Below are 12,946 nucleotides of genomic sequence, written 5' to 3' on the forward strand. Positions count from 1 at the left end.
TAGTTCCTTTATTAAAGAACATGAATAACCACCACGCTGCATTTTGGTCCGCCTCTCCTTCACCACAAGAAAACCGTTACACCCCCGTGCTTCATGGTGGGGATGGTGTTCTTCGGCTTGCGAGCCTCCCCCTTTTTCCTCCAAACATAACAATTGTCCAAACAGTTATTTTCATTTCATCAGACCAGAGGACATTTCTCCAAAAACTACGATCTTTGTCCCCATGTGCAGTTGCAAACCGTAGTCTGGCTTTTTTATGGCGGTTTTGGAGCAGTGGCTTCTTCCTTGCTGAGCTGCCTTTCAGGTTATATCGATATAGGACTCGTTTTACTGTGGATATAGATACTTTGTACCTGTTTCCTCCAGCATCTTCACAAGGGCCTTTGCTGTTGTTCTGGGATTGATTTGCACTTTTCGCACCAAAGTGCGTTCATCTCTGGGAGACAGAACGCGTCTCCTTCCTGAGCGGTATGACGGCTGCATGGTCCCATGGTGTTTATACTTGCGTACTATTGTTTGTACAGATGAACGTGGTACCTTCAGGCATTTGTTAATTGCTCCCAAGGAGGAACCAGACTTGTGGAGGTCTACAATATTTTTTCAGAGGTCTTGGCTGATTTCTTTTGATCTTCCCATGATGTCAAGCAAAGAGGCAATGAGTTTGAAGGTAGGCCTTGAAATACATCCACAGGTACACCTCCAATTGACTCAAATTATGTAAATTACCCTGTCAGAAGCTTCTAAAGCCATGACATAATTTTCTGGAATATTCCAAGCTGTTTAAAGGCAGTCAACTTAGTATATGTAAACTTCTGACCCACTGGAATTGTGATACAGTGAAATAATTTGTCTGTAAACAATTGTTGCACAAAGTAGATGTACTAACCGACTTGACAAAACTATAGTTTGTTAACTAGAAATTTGTGGAGTGGTTGAAAAACGAGTTTTAATGACCCCAACCTATGTGTATGTTAACTTCCGACTTCAACTGTATGCCCATGGTCAACATCATCCATGTTTATGAGAATTTTAATGTACTTAGGAAGTAAAATCTTATTATACCAGAGTAATTTATGCCAAACTTCATCATTTAGAATAGAATGATATAGAGTAAAATTCAGCACACTTTCTCTCAAGATTCAAATGTGTTTTACTCTAAATTAAATTAAACAATGTACAGTTTTTCAGTCTATTTACAATCATTACATGATACAATAATAGAAAGAAAGGGTCACTTGGTTATTCGTTGTGACACAGTGCCCAGAAACTACCCATTTACACTAGATGCAAAGAAGTTATATTGGAGTTTCACCCCTTTCTAGCATTAGTAGTAGTTATGTACTATGTGGCTCAGTTGGTAGAGCGTTGTGCTTGCAATGCCAGTGTTGTGGGTATCAAAATGCACTCGCTACTGTACGTCGCTCTGGATATGAATTGAAAATGTTATACATAGCAAGAATAAACACGGGAAAAGGAAAATCTATCTCTTAAATTCACTCTATTGAGGTTGCAATGGTCAAGTACATGAGATCCTTTCAGTCAAAAATACATTCTGTGAGCAAGATATCATAAATTATAGCTTCCTCTCCAAGGATATTTATTAAAGAGAAAATTAACAAAAGTTATAACAACCAACATCAATAATAGGGGAATCAGATATTGAGGATGTGATTGTAGTTGTCAGTACATTTCCAAGTGAGGTTGTTGCTGTTCCACTTCCTGTTGTAGCTGATATTCCAGTGGGGATTATCTAGTTACTGGAATGGTAACTGGAATGGTTTCAGACACAACTTTGAATATTTCTAATGAAGTTTCAGGTGGGGCTGTAGTTTGATGTAACTGTAGACAGTGTTGCAGGCATAGTAATAGTTAAATAGTCACTTGTTGTAGAAACTGAAGTTTCAAGAGTAGTTATAGTTGATGTCTCAGTTGCATTTGTGGTTTTAAATGTTTGAAGGGAGGCTGTTGACAGCTTTTCTGCTGAGATAGTGGTTGTGGTAAATGTTTCAGGTTTGATTGATAGGGATGTAGTTGTGGATAATGTTGCAGTTGATGGGGATGTTGTAGCTGTGGATGATGTTTCAGGTTTGGTTGGTGGGGATGCTGTAGTTGTGGACAATGTTTCCGTTGGTTGATGACGTTGTTTATGTGGCTGTGGATGATTTTATTTATCCTTAATTTAACTAGGCAAGTCAGTTAAGAACATGATGTTGTAGTCGTGGATGTTTCAGTTGTAATTGTGGATGATGATTCAGTTCCGATTTATGGGAATGTTGTGTAGTGGCTGTGGATGATGTTTCAGGTTTGGTTGATGGGGATGTTCTAAACGTGGTGGTGGATGACTTTTCAGATATGGTTGATGGGTTTTTTGTATCTGTGGTTGTGGATGATGTTTCAAGTCTGTTTATATCAGTTGTTCCATATGAAATTGCAGCTGAAGTTTCAGGATTATTTTAATCTGTACAGTGCATTCGGAAAGAATTCAGACACCTTCACTTTTTCCACATTTTGTTACATTACAGCCTCATTTTAAAATTGATTAAATTGTTTCCCCCCCCCCCTCATCAATCTACACACTATCTCATAATGACAAAGCAAAAACAGCTTTTAAGACATTTTTGCAAATGTATTAAAAACTGAAATATCACATTTACATACAGTGCCAGTCAAAAGTGTGGACACACCTACTCATTCCAGGAGTTTTCTTTATTTTGACTATGTTTTACATTGTAGATTAATAGTGAAGACATCAAAACTACGAAATAACACATATGGAATCATGTAGTAACCCAAAAAGTTTTAAACAAATCAAAATATATTTGAGATTCCTCAAAGTAGCCACCCTTTGCCTTGATGGCAACTTTGCACACTCTTGGCATTCTCTCAATCAGCTTCATGAGGTAGTCATCTGAAATGCATTTCAATAAGCAGGTGTGCCTTTAAAAGTTATTTGTGGAATTTCTCTCCTTCTTAATGCGTTTGAGCCAATCAGTTGTGTTGTGACAAGGTAGGGGTGGTATCCAGAAGATAGTTCTATTTGGTAAAATACCAAGTCCATATTATGGCAAGAACAGCTCAAATTAGCAAAGAGAAACGACAGTACATCATTACTTTAAGACATGAACATGAACAAGTGCAGTTACAAAAAACATAAACCGCTATGAAGAAACTGGGTCTCATGAGGACTGCCAAAGGAAAGGAAGACCCAGCATTACCTCAGTTGCAGAGGATACGTTCATTAGAGTTAACTGCACCTCAGATTGCAGCCCAAATAAATGCTTCACAGAATGTAAGTAACAGACACATCTCAAAATCAACTGTTCAGAGGGAAATCAGGACTTCATTGTCGAATTGATGCAATTAAACCACTACTAAAAGACACCAATAAGAAGAAGAGACTTGCTTGGGCCAAGAAACACGAGCAATGGACATTAGACCAGTGGAAAAATGTCCTTTGGTCTGTCCGTGTCTTTGTGAGATGCAGAGTAAGTGAACGGATGATCTCCGCATGTGTGGTTCCCACCGTGAAGCATAGAGGAGGAGGTGTGATGGTGTGGGGGTGCTCTGCTGGTGATTGGTGATTTATTTTGAATTCAAGGCACACTTAACCAGCATGGGTACCACAGCATTCTGCAGCGATACGCCATCCCATCTGGCTTGCGCTTAGTGGGTCTATTATTTTATTTTTTAACAGGACAATGACCCAACACACCTCCAGGCTGTGTAAGGGCTATTTGACCAAAAAGGAGAGTGATGGAGTGCTGCATCAGATGACCTGGCCTCCACAATCACCCGACATCAACCCAACTGAGATGGTTTGGGATGAGTTGGGCCACAGAGTGAAGGAAAAGCAGCCAACAACTTCTATGCATATGTGGGAACTCCTTCAAGACTGTTAGAAAAGTATTCCAGGTGAAGCTGGTTGAGAGAATGCCAAGAGTGTGCAAAGCTGTCATCAAGGCAAAGGGTGGATACTTTGAAGAATCTCAAATATATTTTGAGTTGTTTAACACTTTTTTGGTTTCTACATCTAATATGTGTTATTTCATAGTTTTGATGTCTTCACTATTATTCTACAATGTAGAAAGTAGAAAAATAAAGAAAACCCCTAGAATGAGAAAGTGTGTCCAAACTTTTGACGGGTACTGTAAGTATTCAGACACTTTACTCAGTACTTTGTTGAAGCAACTTTGGCAACAATTACAGCCTCGAGTCTTCTCGGGTATGACACTTTAAGCTTGGCACACCTGTATTTGGGGAGTTTCTCTTATTCATCTCTGCAGATCCTCTCAAGCTCTGTCAGGTTGGTCGGGGAGCGTTGCTGCACAGCTATTTTCAAGTCTCTCCAGAGATGTTTGATCAGGTTTGAACTCTGGCTGGGCCACTCAAGGACATTCAGAGACTACATGTAGTCCCAAAGCTACTCCTGCATTGTCTTTGCTGTGTGCTTAGGGTCATTGTCCTGTTGGAAGGTGAACCTTCACCCCCAGTCTGAGGCCCTGAGCGATCTGGAGCAGGTTTTAATTCATCAAGGATCCATCTGTACTTTGCTCCGTTCATCTTTTCCTCGATCCTGACTAGTCTCCCAGTCCCTGCCACTGAAAAACATCCCCACAGCATGATGCTGCTACCACCATGCTTCACCGGGATGGTGCCAGGTTTCCTCCAGACGTGACTCTTGGCATTCAGGCCAAAGAGTTCAATCTTGGTTTCATCAGACCAGAGAATCTTGTTTCTCATGGTGTGATAGTTTTTCAGGTGCCTTTTGGCAAACTCCAAGCGGGTTGTCATGGGCCTTTTACTGAGGAGTGGCTTCCGTCTGGCCGCTCTACCATAAAGGCCTGATTGGTGGAGTGCTGCAGAGATGGTTGTCCTTCTGGGAGGTTCTCCCATCTCCACAAAGGAAATCTTGAGCTCTGTTAGAGTGAACATCGCATTCTTGGTCACCTCCCTGACCAAGGCCCTTCTCCCCCAATTGCTCAGTTTGGCCGGGTGGTGAAATCTAGGAAGTCTTGGTGGTTCCAAACGTATTCCATTTAAGAATGATGGAGGCCACTGTGTTCTTGTGGACCTTCAATGCTGCAGAAATGTTTTGGTACCCTTCCCCAGATCTGTGCCTCAACACAATCCTGTCTCGGATCTCTACGGACAATTTCTTCGACTTCATGGCTTGGATTTTGGTCTGACATGCACTGTCAACAGTGGGGCCTTATAGAGGCAAGTGTGTGCCTTTCCAAATCATGTCAAATCATTTGAATTTACCACAGGTGGACTCCAATCAAGGATGATCAATGGAAACAGTATGCACCTGAGCTCAATTTTGAGTTTTGTTTCAAAAGGTCTTAGTACTTATGTAAATAAGGTATTTCTGTTTTAAAATGTTTATACATTTGCAAACATTTCTAAAAAACAGTTTTCACTTTGTCATTATGGGGTATTGTGTGTAGATTGATGAGGAAAATGTTTTATTTAATACATTTTAGAATAAGGCTGTAACGTAATAAAATGTGGAAAAAGTCAAGGGTCTGAATACTTTCCGAATGCACCGCACAGGCAAATTGCAGCAGGTTACTTGAAACCAACCTGGCCTAAAAGCTTTCATAAGCATACCCAGATCTGAGGTCAAATGCAGGACAACATTCTCACATGCCAAAATGTAGGATTATGTTAATACTTTCAGCAGCATCTGATTGTTACTTTGGCCAAACCAGAAAGAACAACATGGTTTGAACAATTCTCATCTTAGTAGTGAAAATGCCAAACACAAGATGTCAAGCACAGTGAATAATGATTAACTATGCAAACTACAACTAAGACATCCTTATTCCTAATCTTCATACATTGTACAAATTAGAATGCACGTCTCAAAATAAGCTCATTCAATTATGAGACTGCTGCAGTTGTAGGTGTTTTATTGATTGTCCATCCACTAGGTGGAACCCTTGCTTGAAAATGCCAAGAGCTTCAGGGAATACGTCGGTATCACAGGGGAGGATGGGCTGGAACGGAATAACTAGAATGATAGTAAACACATCAAACATGTGGTTTCTATGTAGTTGATACAATTCAATTTACTCAATTCCAGACATTATAATGAGTCGTCCTCTCCTCAGCAGCCTCCTGTGATCTGTACATTTATTTTGATCTGTACATTTATAATTAAGTGAGATATGTTAGTTATAGATATGGCATACTGTTAGTGACTGTAACATTAAGAAGTACCCCACCCCCAACACACCTCACCACCACCACCCCACCCCCAACACACCTCACCACCACCACTCAGACACATCTCACCACCACCACCCAGACACACCTCACCACCACCACCCCACCCTGACACACCTCACAACCACACCACCCCACCCAGACACACCTCACCACCACCACTCCACCCAGACACACCTCACCACCACCACCACTCAGACACATCTCACCACCACCACCCAGACACACCTTCCCACCACCACCCACCCAGCCACACCTCACCACCACCACCCCACCCCCAACACACCTCACCACCACCACCACCACCCCACCCAGACACACCTCACCACCACCACCCCACCCAGACACACCTTACCACCACCACCCCACCCAGACACACCTCACCACTACCACACCACCCAGACACACCTCACCACCACCACCCAGACACACCTCACCACCCCACCCAGACCCACCTCACCACCCCACCCAGACCCACCTCACCACCACCCCACCCAGACACACCTCACCACCACCACCCCACCCAGACACACCTCACCACCACCACACCACCCAGACACACCTCACCACCACCACCCAGACACACCTCACCACCAACACCCCACCAAGACACACCTCACCACCACCACCACCCCACCCAGACACACCTTACTACCACCACCCCACCCAGACACACCTCACCACCACCACTCAGACACATCTCACCACCACCACCCCACCCCCGACACACCTCACCACCACCACCCCACCCAGACACACCTTACTTCCACCACCCCACCCAGCCAGACCTCACCACCACCACCCCACCCAGACACACCTCACCACCACCACACCACCCAGACACACCTCACCACCACCACCCAGACACACCTCACCACCAACACCCCACCAAGACACACCTCACCACCACCACCACCCCACCCAGACACACCTTACTACCACCACCCCACCCAGACACACCTTACCACCACCACCACCCAGACACACCTCACCACCAACACACCACCCAGACACACCTCACCACAACCACCACCCACACACACCTCCACACCACCACCCAGCCACACCTCACCACCACAACCTCACCCAGACACACCTCACCACCACCACACCACCCAGACACACCTCACCACCACCTCACCACCAACACACCACCCAGACACACCTCACCACGACCACCACCCACACACACCTCCCCACCACCACCCAGCCACACCTCACCACCACGACCCCACCCAGACACACCTCACCACCACCACACCACCCAGACACACCTCACCACCACCACCCCACCCAGACACACCTCACCACCACCACCCCACCCAGACACACCTCACTACCACCACCCACCCAGACACACCTCACCACCACCACCCCACCCTGACACACCTCACAACCACACCACCCCACCCAGACACACCTCACCACCACCACCCCACCCCCGACACACCTCACCACCACCACCCCACCCAAGACACACTTCACCACCACCCAGACACACCTCACCACCACCACCAAGACACACCTCCCCACCACCAACACCACCCAGACACACCTCACCACCACCACCACCCAGACACACCTCACCACCAACACACCACCCAGACACACCTCACCACGACCACCACCCACACACACCTCCACACCACCACCCAGCCACACCTCACCACCACGACCTCTCCCAGACACACCTCACCACCACCACACCACCCAGACACACCTCACCACCACCTCACCACCAACACACCACCCAGACACACCTCACCACGACCACCACCCACACACACCTCCCCACCACCACCCAGCCACACCTCACCACCACGACCCCACCCAGACACACCTCACCACCACCACACCACCCAGACACACCTCACCACCACCACCCCACCCAGACACACCTCACCACCACCACCCCATCCAGACACACCTCACTACCACCACCCACCCAGACACACCTCACCACCACCACCCCACCCTGACACACCTCACAGCCACACCACCCCACCCAGACACACCTCACCACCACCACCCCACCCCCGACACACCTCACCACCACCACCCCACCCCAGACACACTTCACCACCACCCAGACACACCTCACCACCACCACCAAGACACACCTCCCCACCACCAACACCACCCAGACACACCTCACCACCACCACCAAGACACACCTCCCCACCACCACCCCACCCAGACACCACCACCCTGGGACGGGTGCTGGTGAGGTGTGTCTGGGTGGGGTGGTGGTGGGGAGGTGTGTCTTGGTGGGGTGGTGGTGGTGAGGTGTGTAAAAGAGACCTTTGTCTCAGCATGACTCCCTGTCAAAATAAAGGTTCAATAACAAAACAATTAAAACCAAGTGCTGATCCATCTGTGGCTGTGTGAGGATAACAGAGTTGTTTTAACTTGTCTAATTCTATGTGTAATCCTGACACACCTCACCACCACCACCCAGACACACCTCACCACCACCACCCAGACACACCTCACCACCACCACCCAGACACACCTCACCACCACCACCCCACCCAGACACACCTCACCACCACCACCCCACCGAGACACACCTCACCACCCCACCCAGACACACCTCACCACCACCACCCAACCCAGACACACCTCACCACCACCAACACCACCCAGACACACCTCACCACCACCACCAAGACACACCTCCCCACCACCACCCCACCCAGACACCACCACCCTGGGTGGGGTGCTGGTGAGGTGTGTCTGGGTGGGGTGGTGGTGGGGAGGTGTGTCTTGGTGGGGTGGTGGTGGTGAGGTGTGTCTGGGTGTTGGTGGTGAGGTGTGTCTGGGTTGGGTGGTGGTGGTGAGGTGTGTCTGGGTGGGGTGGTGAGGTGTGTCTCGGTGGGGTGGTGGTGGTGGTGAGGTGTGTCTGGGTGGTGGTGGTGAGGTGTGTCTGGGTGGTGGTGGTGAGGTGTGTCTCGGTGGGGTGGTGGTGGTGGTGAGGTGTGTCTGGGTGGTGGTGGTGAGGTGTGTCTGGGTGGGGTGGTGAGGTGTGTCTCGGTGGGGTGGTGGTGGTGGTGAGGTGTGTCTGGGTGGTGGTGGTGAGGTGTGTCTGGGTGGTGGTGGTGAGGTGTGTCAGGATTACACATAGAATTAGACAAGTTAAAACAACTCTGTTATCCTCACACAGCCACAGATGGATCAGCACTTGGTTTTAATTGTTTTGTTATTGAACCTTTATTTTGACAGGGAGTCATGCTGAGACCAAGGTCTCTTTTACACACGTCATTACATATCAAACGCATCAATATACACTATACACATCAGTATTCACTATACACATCAATATACACTACACATCAGTATTCACTATACACATCAATATACACTACACATCAGTATTCACTATACACATCAATATACACTATACACATCAGTATCCACTATACACATCAGTATTCACTATACACATCAATATACACTATACACATCAGTATTCACTATACACATCAGTATTCACTATACACATTAGTATCCACTATACACATCAGTATTCACTATACACATCAATATACACTATACACATCAATATACACTATACACATCAGTATTCATTATACACATCAGTATTCACTATACACATCAATATACACTATACACATCAATAAACACTATACACATCAGTATTCATTATACACATCAGTATTCACTATACACATCAATATACACTATACACATCAATATACACTATACACGTCAGTATTCATTATACACATCAATATACACTATATACGTCAGTATTCATTATACACATCAGTATTCATTATACACATCAATATACACTATACACGTCAGTATTCATTATACACATCAATATACACTATACACGTCAGTATTCATTATACACATCAATATACACTATATACGTCAGTATTCATTATACACATCAATATACACTATATACGTCAGTATTCATTATACACATCAGTATTCATTATACACATCAATACATGAAAAGCAAAACACAATCACAGAAAACAAACACAGTTCAAGAATTGCCTATCCACTCTCAGATCTCCCTCCAGCTCAGTCTAAAGGTCTGGGAACCTGAGATTATCGCTAATCGCCTGGCCCTGGAGATCAGATGAGGTGGAAGTGTGAAGCAGTTATTTCAGTGGCCTCCTGTGATAGAAAATTCTGGATCACTCCGGTTTAGGTGACGGTGAAGAGGGTGAGGATGGAGGGAGTCATAGGTCAGTGCTTGGCTGGGCGAAGTCAATGAAAGGCAAGACTATTCTAGGAGGATCAGGTTTAGAGTCCGCCGTCCTATTTACTAACTAAATACTTACAATAATATTGTGTTAGTAATTGGCTACTCAAATCGTAACCTTTTTCTGTGTGCCACTCAAACCGACGAGCAGCAAATCAAATCAAATCCAATTTAGAAATGTTGTATCGATTTGCTTTCTCATATGATCTGTTATGAGCTCCATGTTCTACTGGCACTGGTAAAAACGAGAATGATACTGTCGTTGCATAGCAACCAGATCCATATTTGACTGGATCCGGTCAAACTGCAGGGATGAAAGTAATGTTGGACGGTAATGACCAACTGGGCACACACTGTTGAATCAACGTTGTTTCCACATAATTTCAATAAAAATAAGTTGAACCAATGTGGAATGGACGTTGAATTGACGTCTGTGCCCAGTGGGGAGTGAGAAAGACTATTCCTAACAGTATGGAGACCAGGCCAGAGGTGGTAGGTTTGCCTCCATACTGTCTCGCTTCTTGTCTTCCATCCCACCTTCCTGTCTTCCATCTCACGGACCAAATAAAGGGTGCGTTCCTCTGCCCAGGCGTGGCTGATGCCTGCCAGATCTTACAACGCCTGGATAGGTATTTTAAGTATCAGGTAACCACATCATATGTTATATAAATCTGTCAGTTGATGACACAATCGATGACGTGGCACGCAACCATTGGTTGATGCATGCAACGTCTGAGCAGGGGAACGCGGCCGTAGAAATAAGCCACGGAGACTACTTTCTTTAAATATTGAAGTGATCAAGGCCCCACAGGCACGGCACCTCGTTAGGGTATAATTAGTGAGGTTTGCTAATGAGGAGGAGGTAGCAGATCCCAGTCCGCAGGGCCGAGGGAGGGAGGGAGGGAAGGGGGTGTTAAATATGTGGGGCGGTACTTTTGTCACACTATTATACACTCTTTACACGGGGTCACACTTACAGTACACTAATACTCAGCTACACCCACCACTTCTACACAAACACAGTGAATGTACTCAGCTATACCCACCACTCCTACACAAACACACTGCCTGTACTCAGCTATACCCACCACTCCTACACAAACACACTGCCTGTACTCAGCTACACCCACCACTCCTACACAAACACAGTGAATGTACTCAGCTACACCCACCACTCCTACACAAACACACTGTCTGCTACCCAATAGAACACCAACACTAGCTAGCACACCTGCTGTTCACACACATCTTTCCTATACAGTACACTGTTGAGTATTCTAACTTACCCTCTAACATTACATGCTCAGTGCACATCCTAAGGCCAGTACCCAAAACCCTCAGAAAGACCACTTACATAAACAAAACAAGCCGACACACAATAGACATTACGTGACAGAAGTCGCTGTTCCTGGCTTTCATCAGTTTGAGCATTGTATTGCAGAGGAACACTAAGCACTAAAGTTCTGAGGAACATACACAAAAGGTGCAGTGAATAGTGATGAATGGTTGGGATGGTGAACTTCAGACTGGAAGATAACATAGGAAGGCAGTGCTGCAGCAACAAGTTGTTGCGCTCAATTCTACTGTATCTCAAAAACATGCCCTGGCATAAGAACACATCAGATGTTCATTGTGGGAGTTGTCCTGGAAACAAGAGCTTAGAGAGGGTGCGTGGAGACGAATGGATGGTTTTAGTTTATCAGGTTTTATTCTACAACAGGCTGATTCTCCTGTGGCCTGATTTAATCATTGCCTCCCTCCACCCACAAGTGTAACAATGCTCTCAAATCAGGTCATATCCTGACGAGATCTCTACTACATCCTCACTCTGAAACGGGATCTCTCTCCGGGCACTTTATTTCACTGCTGAGCCCAAAAGGGAGAGCAATCAGGTTAATTATGTGATGGCAACTGGTATATGGACTAAAATGAGAGCATGCACTGTTTGTTGGAAAGCTTGCTTAGTCATCTCAGTTCTTGGTCAAATGTAATTGTTTCATGGCACAGGAAACTAGGATTCAGGCAAATGTTGGGCCCTGTATCTTTTTTTTATTTTAAACGTTTATATTTAAATGTTCTGGTCCTGGAGCTAAAGTTCTTAGTTCTGTCACAAACCAGGATGAAATCTCACTGGCCTCAAAAGGTAAACTGAGAGTAAAGGTCTGTTCTGTCCGCTTCAATTGTCAGCTATACACATGCACCTGACTGATTACATGATTGCACCCAAATACCCATCATGCACCTCTCAGATTAAGCTGCCTATTGAGCCATATTGGCAATTAAATTAAGTTAAAAAAATGTTTTACCTTTATTTAACTAGGCAAGTCAGTTAAGAACAACATTTTATTTTCAATGATGGCCTAGGAACAGTGGGTTAACTGCCTTGTTCAGGAGGCAGAATGACAGATGATTTACCTTGTCAGCTTTTGGTTTTAAGTCCAACACTCTAACCACTAGGCTACCTGCCGCCCCAAT

Source organism: Oncorhynchus mykiss, chromosome 29 (assembly GCF_057628025.1).
Source record: "Oncorhynchus mykiss isolate SJ-2025 chromosome 29, ASM5762802v1, whole genome shotgun sequence".
Taxonomy (NCBI): Eukaryota; Metazoa; Chordata; class Actinopteri; order Salmoniformes; family Salmonidae; genus Oncorhynchus; species Oncorhynchus mykiss.